At 40.6% G+C, this 9,114-nt stretch overlaps 1 protein-coding gene across 1 annotated transcript in view; it reads left to right on the top strand.

Annotated features, from left to right (window-relative positions):
* Window positions 1-685: 685 nt before the first annotated feature.
* Window positions 686-9,114, top strand: part of SEC31A (SEC31 homolog A (S. cerevisiae)) — a 129,957-nt gene continuing 121,528 nt past the window's right edge. The window contains exon 1 of the mRNA XM_006877753.1: window positions 686-782. The gene's annotated coding sequence lies outside the window, so the exon portion shown is untranslated. The remainder of the gene's footprint in view (window positions 783-9,114) is intronic.

Below are 9,114 nucleotides of genomic sequence, written 5' to 3'. Positions count from 1 at the left end.
AGCTTAATTAAACAACCCTTATGTATTTGCATCGGTACACGGCTCCTGGGTGGTCTTTGGGGACCCTGAATTCTGGGCATAACACTGGGAACCGAAAAAAATTGTATGACTTGCTTTATTGGTGTTTTGGAACCCAACTTCCAATATCTCTGAGGTCTGTCTGTATTTGGACAATTTTCAGAAACAATGTGTGCCTTTGGGTACAACGGTTGTTTAGTTTTAAACAAATTCTTTCCAACCGCAATATGGTAGAACCAAACAAGCAATTTTAAAAACCAAGCACAAATTATAGTAATCAGGTCCCTGTGCCCGATTTTCATGTGGTTTTGTCAGGTGTAGTTGGTGCTGCTGAGGCCTCACAGGACTAGGGAGTGCTACGTGGCATTCCAGTGGACTGTGGTCCTCCTGATCGCATCATCCAGCAAACCCATTCCATGTCTCAAAGCTCTGGTCACCCCCTCTCCCTGACAGACCCTAACCTCAACCGCATGCAAGGTGTTGAAGTCAGCCATGGAGCTGCAGCGTCGCTAGGGAAATCTAGGGTTTCGGCCCAGTGGCCTCACCGCTTCCGGAAATTCCGCAGCGGGCAGCGCGTGGAACCGGACGGGGCGGGGCGTAGCTCCCGGAAGCGTTGGCTGGCCCGCCGGGCGGGGCTGCGGCTGCCACGTTGGAGCGGAACGTGGAGGTGTCCCCGGACCGGGGAGGAGGGGCAGTGGCGAAGGTTGGGCGAGTTGACGAGCGCCGCGTTCACATAGGAACTGGTCGCCGAGGGTCCTCTTTAGGTGAGTCCGACTCTTCTCTCTTCCTCTCTTCGCTCTTCCCTGGGCCTAGCGATAGAGCTGGGGCCCAAAGCTGGGATCCTGGCCTTATCCCCGATTGGCCCCCCCGGTCCGAGGCCCGGTCGCTGGCGGCGCGCCTCTGGTCTTCATTTGGGGCCCGGCCCAACAACGTCTGCCCCCCGCACTGCTTGGGGATCGTGCCTGTCGGCCTTCGCTGGCGTTTCTCCTGCGGCCCGGGAGCTTCCCGGAGGCTTACGACTGGAGTGTCCGCTGGGGAGTCCCAGCTGGGCAGGTTCCTGGGGTCTGAGGTTAGGAGACCTTTGGACTCTTGTGCACAAAGAGGTGCGGTCCCAAGGGCGTAGGAAGGAAACAAACCTTAGGGTTACTTTGGTTGACTTTGTTGTTTGATTCTGATTTTTTTGTTTGTATTTGAGCTGTTGCCTGTTCTAAAGGTTCGCCGGTTTGAACTGAAGGTGACTGTCATTTTGCCAGGATTGGATTATTTTAAGGACAATGTCGGCAGTCGCAGTCTCTGTTTCGTAGGAAGTGTCGGAAAGTGTTGCAGGATTTTGCTAATAAATTGTTACATGAAGAGGTTAAATTACACATCGGTTGTTAAAATAAGTCAAAATATTGCCTGCACTTGTGAGTTAATGGAATTCTTTTGCCACGGGACTTTATAAAGTTGTATTGATGCTATAGGGTCTGTGATTGATCCTTCCTCTAAAAATACCTTTTTTAACGACAGGAAACAAATCCGTTTGTCTTTGTCAGCAACTGTAACTGTATTTAATCGGCTATTACAACCTGGTCCTTGTAGCATATCAGACGGGTTTTTGTGCGTGCATATCAAATTTTTTTTAGAATTGACTATCTTTTTCAGTGTTTTGGTTTTGTTTTTTCTTTCTGTATTCCTTGATTTCCCGTCACCTCTTAGTTAACTCTAGAATCAAAGGGTTTTTAGACTAGAACTTTTGGGCTTTTGGATAGCTTGAAGTGTCTCTGTAGTTAGGAGTTTATACTGTTACCCACATCCGTAGTTTTTGGTGGATGGGTTTAGAATTATACTGCTTAATTTTATATAAGCATATTCTTTTTTGAAACTAGTAACATAAGAGAAGGAAATCTGTAAATTGAAAAGAACAGCTATTCCTAATACTTTGTGTTCAGTACAGGTTAGTTAAGTGAAACTACTTCTGGTGGAACATTGAGTACAAAGATACAAATGCTTTGACTTTCTTCATAACTATTTTAGGTTCTTGTGAATTTCTCTTTTTTACAGTAAATGTTACATATTAACCAAGTGTTCATGAATTAGGTAGCTCTTGTGTACCTTTGCTCTTAGAGATAGTGTGTAATTCTGTTCAATTAAAAAAGTATTATATGTATCTCTTTTTTCTTTGTTTTAGAAATCATTCTGAAGGCATTATATAAAATCCTTTTTAACATCTGATGGTGGTAGTTGTGTGTTACCAAGTCAGTTCTGACTCTTAGTGACCTTGTATAGGTTTTCCAAGGCCGTACATCTTCATGGAAGCAGAAAGCCATATTTTTCTCCTGCTGACCTTGCCGTTAGCAGTCCAGCTTGTAATCCACGACACTACCAAGTCTCCTTCTAAGAGTTGTTATTGTTGTTGTGAAGTGCCAGTGAGTCGGTTCCAACCCATAGTGATCCTGCAAAGGGTTTCCGAGGAGCAGCTGGTGAGCTTGAACTGCTGAACTTGCAGTTCAAACGGCTTTGTAGTCTGGCACATCAACCCACAGCGCCACACTAGGAGTGCTTTACCTTATTTTTAAATGGAAAGGGTCCTTCAAATAGTTAACAATGTAAAAATGAAATGTTTTACTTAAAAATGGTTTTTCTAGCACATCACTCTGTATTCCCTTAAATTTAAGCATGCAGAACCAGTCAAATAAAACTTTCTGTGTATCTTATCTAAGGAGCTCTGGTAGCAGTTGTTGTTGTTGTTGTTAAGTGCCATCGAGTGGTAGCAGTAGTGGTTACGAAATGGGCTGCGAACTGCAAGGTCAGCCATTCGAAACTACCAGCTGCTCCGCGGGAGAAAGATGAGGCTTTCTGCTCCCGTAAAGATTTACGGCCTCGGAAACCCTGTGCATGGTCACTGTGGGTCGGAACTGACTCGATGGCATTTAACAACAATAACTTCAGGGTCAGCAGTTTGAAACTAGCAGCTGTTCTGTGGGAGAAAGATGAGGCTTTCTGCTCCCGTAAAGATTTACAGCCTCAGAAATCCTGTACAGGGTTGCTATGAGTTGGAACTGACTCCACGGCACATAGCCACCACCACCATGTACTAATGCTAAACAGTTGAGCCCATCCCAAAAGGGTAAAAGTTGAAACACCTGATTGAAAAAAAGCATTATTGTCTATTTGATAGGACAAGATGATACATACAACAGGTGGTAAAAGAGGCAATTGAAAATATATGAACCATATGTGCTAAAAGTAAACACTATAAATTTTTTGGTTGAGCCCATCCCAAAAGGGTAAAAGTTGAAACACCTGATTGAAAAAAAGCATTATTGTCTAATTGATAGGACAAGATGATACATAAAACAGTTGGTAAAAGAGGCAGTTGTGCTAAAAGTAAACACTAAATTTTTTTGTTAAGATAGGACAAAGCACTTTATTATTATTATTATATTTTATTTATTATTATTATAATATTTATTATTATTATTATTATAAAGTCTTTAGAATATAGTATGAGCAAACATAAACAGTTAAGAGATTATATAGATTGATGTAGATTGGTTCATCAGGGCAATTTTCCTTAAGGAATTAGGACTTAAAGTACATAATTATTAAAGCTTAGGTCACGTGCTTGGCTGAAGGAAGAAGAGGACATTTTATGTAAAGAAAATAGGCTCCTTTTTTTACTTCTTAGAAAGTATTTCTCCCCCCCTCAATAATCTTAGAAACTACATGTGACGCTTTGTTTTCTTGATTGTTGTTAAGTGCGTCGACCTTGCAGCCCAGCACATTAATCCACAGCGTCACACAGATTAATCTCATGGGAATAATAGTCATTTTAAAAAAGTAACATATTAAAAAGATTATTATCGTATGTACCAGCTATTTTTGCTATCCCTGTATGAAATATTTTACTTAAACTATGCAACATTTCGTTAGGTAGACACTTTTATTGCCATTTTATAAATGTAAAAACTGAGACTTGTTGCTAAGTGCCATTGAGTCTGTTCTGCCCCATAGATACCAAGGTGCTGGCTGGTGAGCTGAACCACTGACCTTGTGGTTCAAAGTGACTTTGCAGTCCAGTGCATTAACCACAGTACCACACCACGACTGTGTTCAAGGTATCCTATCTAATAAATAGCACAGCCAGTATGAACATCTAGGATTGACTCCACAGGCCATTCTTTTAACCATAGGATGTAACCTCTTGATCCTACTTTTCTCTAGTCTCACACAGTTTCTAAAAGATGTTCTCTTGATATCACCATCCTTGGTATAATTGTATTGCCATTGTCTCTAATTGTTAGTGTTTCTTCTGATTGAAAATTGAGTACCTCAGCTTGTTATAAGGAACAAAAGCTTGAACTTTGAAGCTATACTTTGCCCTTTAGTAGCATGTACAAGCTATTTGATCTTTCTTTACCTTATTTTTATCTTCTGTAAAATATTCTTCAAATATAGACACTGTACACAGCTTTGAACATAAAAGAACCTGGGGCATGTTGTTAGTCTAATACCCTCTTAAATTTATTAAGGAAACTTTTAGAAGATGAGCTTTATCCTGTATAAGTGACTAGAGAAATTGACAAAAGTACTATTGGAGAGCATTGGGTAGATTTAACTACTGACTTGAGCTAAAAATAAAAGTGGGAATAAGGAAAAAGAATAAAATTTTAATGTTGAATATCCTAATATATCTTTACAATGCACCTCATTGTGAAAAAAATGAAAACCCTCACTAGACCAATAAATAACATCATGATAAACTGAAAAAAAAAAGATTGAAGTTGTCAAATACTTTTTACTTGGCTCCACAATCAATGCTCATAAAAGCAGCAGTCAAGAAATCAAAAGAAATATTGCAAATCTGCTGCAAAAGACTTTTTAGTATAAATAGCATAAATAGCAAACACGACAGTTTGAAGACTAAAGTGAATCTGACCCAAGCCATGGTATTTTCATTTGCCTCAAGTTCATGTGAAAGTTGGATAAGGAATAGGGAAGATCTTGGAAGAATCAGTACATTTAAATTATGATGTTGGTGAAGAATATTGAAAGTACCATGGACTGCTAGAAGAGCAAACAAATCTGTCTTGGAAGAAGTATAGTCAGAACGCTTCTTGGAAACCAGAATCGCAAGACTTCCTCTCACATGCTTTTTGGACATGTTGTCAGGAAGGACCAATGCTTGGAAAAAGACACTATGCTTAGTAAAGTAGATAATCATCAAAAAGAGAAAGACCCCCCAACAAAATGGATTGACACAGTGATTGTAACAGTGGACTCAAACCTAACAGCAGTTAAAGATTGGCACAGGACTGGGCAGTGTTTCATTCTGTTATGCAAAGGGTCGTTATTAGTCAGAATTGACTCAACAGTTAACCAAGCAACAGCAGTCCTAATAATTTACACATTAGTAATGTAACTAAGAAATTTAGAGAAGTAGAAAGTGAGATGAAAGTTGGGATAAAACAAGTTTGTGTCTTGCATCGTCTGTAGTGTCTGGGAGTCAAAGGACATAATTTTAAGCTGACAAATCAGTTAGTGGAAGCATAAGCATATTTAACAGTACAAAGGTAAACGCTGAGAAAGATAATACTATTGACTATAATTGTGTAGTGCAAGAAGGGTGGGCAGTAAGAAGTTTATACAGACTTAATTTCATTAATGGTTTACTACTAGGAGTATAAATAAATGAGTAAGGTATTAGATAAAATTATTAAAGGTTACAGTAGCAAAGATAGAGCTATACTGGGATACAGGGATTGAGACATTATAAAATAGACACTAGAGGGGTAGAGAAAGGAATAGCCAGAAATATCACCATAGAAAGCTTATAAGTCCGTCTTCTGCTTATAACTGATTGGAATACCTAAAATGGGGCTACAACATGCCTAGTGAAGGAGGCTTCCTGCAGAGCCTCTGCATTATGTAAGACTATAGGTGGAATCCTGAACAGCATCCGGAATATTCAGAGTGTGAAATTTTCACTTGAAAGAACAGGCAGACCAGCCTGGAGTGGGTAGAAGAACAGAAGATACTTAAAAGAAGGACTGACAGGAAAAATACAAAACAATACAGGCAGACTGACTGATTACTACAACAAGCAAGATGAGGAAAAAAAGAGTAATCTGATACAATTTGATGAACTTGACCTACGCCTTTGGATTCAGTAGCTCAAAGGGGGAACAAATCTTTACAGCAAGGATCATTCCCACCCCTTCCATATACAGGGTAGACAGGGATGGGCAACTTGGACATTGGCTACCCAAAGTGAGGGGGCTACAAAGGCAAGAAGTGACTGGCTTACAAACTTTCAAGAGGAAGCATAGATCCAGAGGGCGTGGAGGAAGGTAGAATCTCGACTAAGTAGTGTCCAATCTGTCTAGGTGGGGCAAATGAAAGGAAATGTGGTTAGGTCTCTTGTGATATAATAGTGAATATTTGTTATCAGGACTGATTGTGAGAGTTGGAAATGTAAAGGTAGACTTTTTTAGCAAGAAGGGGAGTGATTAACTTTTCAGTCTAGGAGTGGAGGTCCCAGGGACCATCAAGGGAGAAGAGCGGAGAGCAGGGCTCTATCCAGAGAAGCAGTGACACTAGAGATGGAGGCAGAGAAGATGACGTGGAGAGATGGAGCAGCTGGAGACTTTAGACCCAGAGAGGGAGAGGGATTGTGTGCTGAAGACTGGGGGGCAGGCTCGCAGGGTATACCCTCTGGTTGGTTGCTGATGCATGGAGGGGATTGTAACCATGGCAATGAAACCATATGCGACAGGCTGAATGTAAAACTAGTGTTCTCCCATGTAAACTATCACATAATTCACAATAAAACATAAAAAAAAGAGTTTTATAAAGAACTAATAGAACAAAAATAAGAATTATTCTAAATATTAGGATTATAAATATCCATGTGAAAAGAAAATAGACAAAACACTGAAAACTTTTTAAAAGCCTGTAAAATCAGACCAAGCAAAAGCACTGTCATTGAGTCAGTTTTATCTCATAGCTTCCCTGTAAGAAGAACTGTCCCCATAGTGTTTCTGAGGTTGTATATCTCTACAGAAGCATACTCACATCTTTCTCCTGTAGAATGAATGGTAGGTTTGAATTGCTAACCTTTTGGGTGGCAGTTGAGTGCTTTAACCATGGTATCACCAGGACTCCTTATTGTAAAATCAAGTATCAAAATATGATAGAACTGTAGAGCATGTCTGTGCTGCTAAGGAGTCTGCTGGCCCGAGACCCAGTGGGTGCATGCCTCGCCTTGGCTGAGAGGTGAGGCTGGTGGCTGTGAAGAAGCAGTGACAGAGGGGGAGGGGAAGGGCAGCCAGAGACAGGTCAGGCTTCCTTCCCTGAGGTTGGAGGGCCCTGGCTTTGCTGGATCACTGCTCAGCCATTGGCGGGATCGTATCAAAATGTGAAGCTATTGTTTCTCAATAATCTTCCATGTAGATCTATGTACTTATGAAGGTGGTGTTTCCATCCCTCTGGCACTTAACATCTACAAGTTGTCCTCAAAGAATTCTGTGATCTTCAATTTAAATATCAAAATTGCAGTTTAGCATCGTCAAGGGAGTTTTGGAAACAAAATGAAGTCTGAAGAGGTAAGATCAGGGATACAGGATGGATGGGTAAAGTTTCCCAACAAAATTATCTTACTAGGATAACGCTTGCTATCTTTGCAGTATGAACAAGTGCATTGTTGTGATGAAAAAATTCCTTAGTACAACTTTCTTGGCCTTTGTCTCACCAATGCAGTTTTCAATTTTCTTAAGACTTCTTAAAAGAATCTGTGAAGAAGAGGGAGGGTATCAGAAGAATAATGAAGATAGGCGAAGACACAGGAAGGTATGCATGAACTAAAAGGGGTAGAGTTAAACAGTGATATATGCAAAACCCTGAAACAGTGGTGTTCTATGTGCAAGATACATGGATTGAGACATAGACTGAATGGGTAAGGGAGGAAGTTGTTGTTGTTAAGTGCCGTCAAGTCGGTTCCAACTCATAGCGATCCTGTGTAGGGTTTCCTAGGAGTGGTTAGTGGATTTGAATCACCACCTTGAAGTTCAAATTGACTTTGCGGTCCATTGTTTATCCTACATTGCATTAGATCTCCAAGAGAGGAAGAGTAGAACAAATATATTTGTATATTCTACAAATATATTTGAGTTTGAAAGAGAAAAAAGAAACATTCTTTGATGGTTTACAGGGGTGGGAAGAAAGGGAAAGAAGTTCACTGGCTATAGAACTGTTATTCTTGTTAGTGCCATGGTGTTGGTTCCGACTCACAGCGACCCTGCATAGGGTTTCCAAGAAGCAGCTACTGAGTTTAAACTGCTGACCATGTGGTTCAAACCGACCTTGCAGTTTAATCCACAGTGTCACACCTCAGGTGACAGGGAAGGCAATATACAAAAAGGAGGGATGACAGAAGAATGATGAAGGCAGGTGACGACACATTCATCTATGAGTGATAAAGAGAATAGTGATAGTGATAGTATACAACCTTGCAACACCAATGTTCTGCAGGTAGATACGTGGACAGAGACACATGCAGAATGGCTATGGGAGAAGAGTGGAATATGTGTATGCATGTATAAGTATACTCATATATAGGAACTTGGATAAGCAGTCGACCTCAAGGGCGGCTAGAACCACAAGGTTGGAGGTTCAAACTCACCAACCGATCCTCAGAAACCCTATATAGGGTCATTATTAGTCAGAACAGACTTGATGGCACTTAACAACAACATATATCTACATATATGTGTGGCGCTGAAGGTTAATGTGCTGGACTGCAATGTAGGTTTGAACTGTAAGATCAGCAGTTCAAGATCATCAGCTGCTCCTTACAAGTCCTACACAGGATCATTAAGGGTGAGAACCAACTCAACAACAACAACATGTACATATATATTTATATATCCCACAGATATACAAGACTTTGAAAGAGGATACGGGTACATGAGTAATTAACCCTTCCTACCTGGAAGATTGAAGTTGTCAAGAACTTCATTCTTCTTGGATCAACTATCAACACTCATGGAAGCAGCTGTCAAGAGATCAGACGACGTATTGCATTGGGCAAATCTGCTGCACAGGAACTTTTTAAAG

The sequence above is a fragment of the Chrysochloris asiatica genome, unplaced genomic scaffold (genome assembly GCF_000296735.1).
Source record: "Chrysochloris asiatica unplaced genomic scaffold, ChrAsi1.0 scaffold00588, whole genome shotgun sequence".
NCBI lineage: Eukaryota > Metazoa > Chordata > Mammalia > Afrosoricida > Chrysochloridae > Chrysochloris > Chrysochloris asiatica.
Note: the sequence above shows the minus strand (reverse complement) of the source record. Positions and strands in the feature narration are given on the sequence as shown.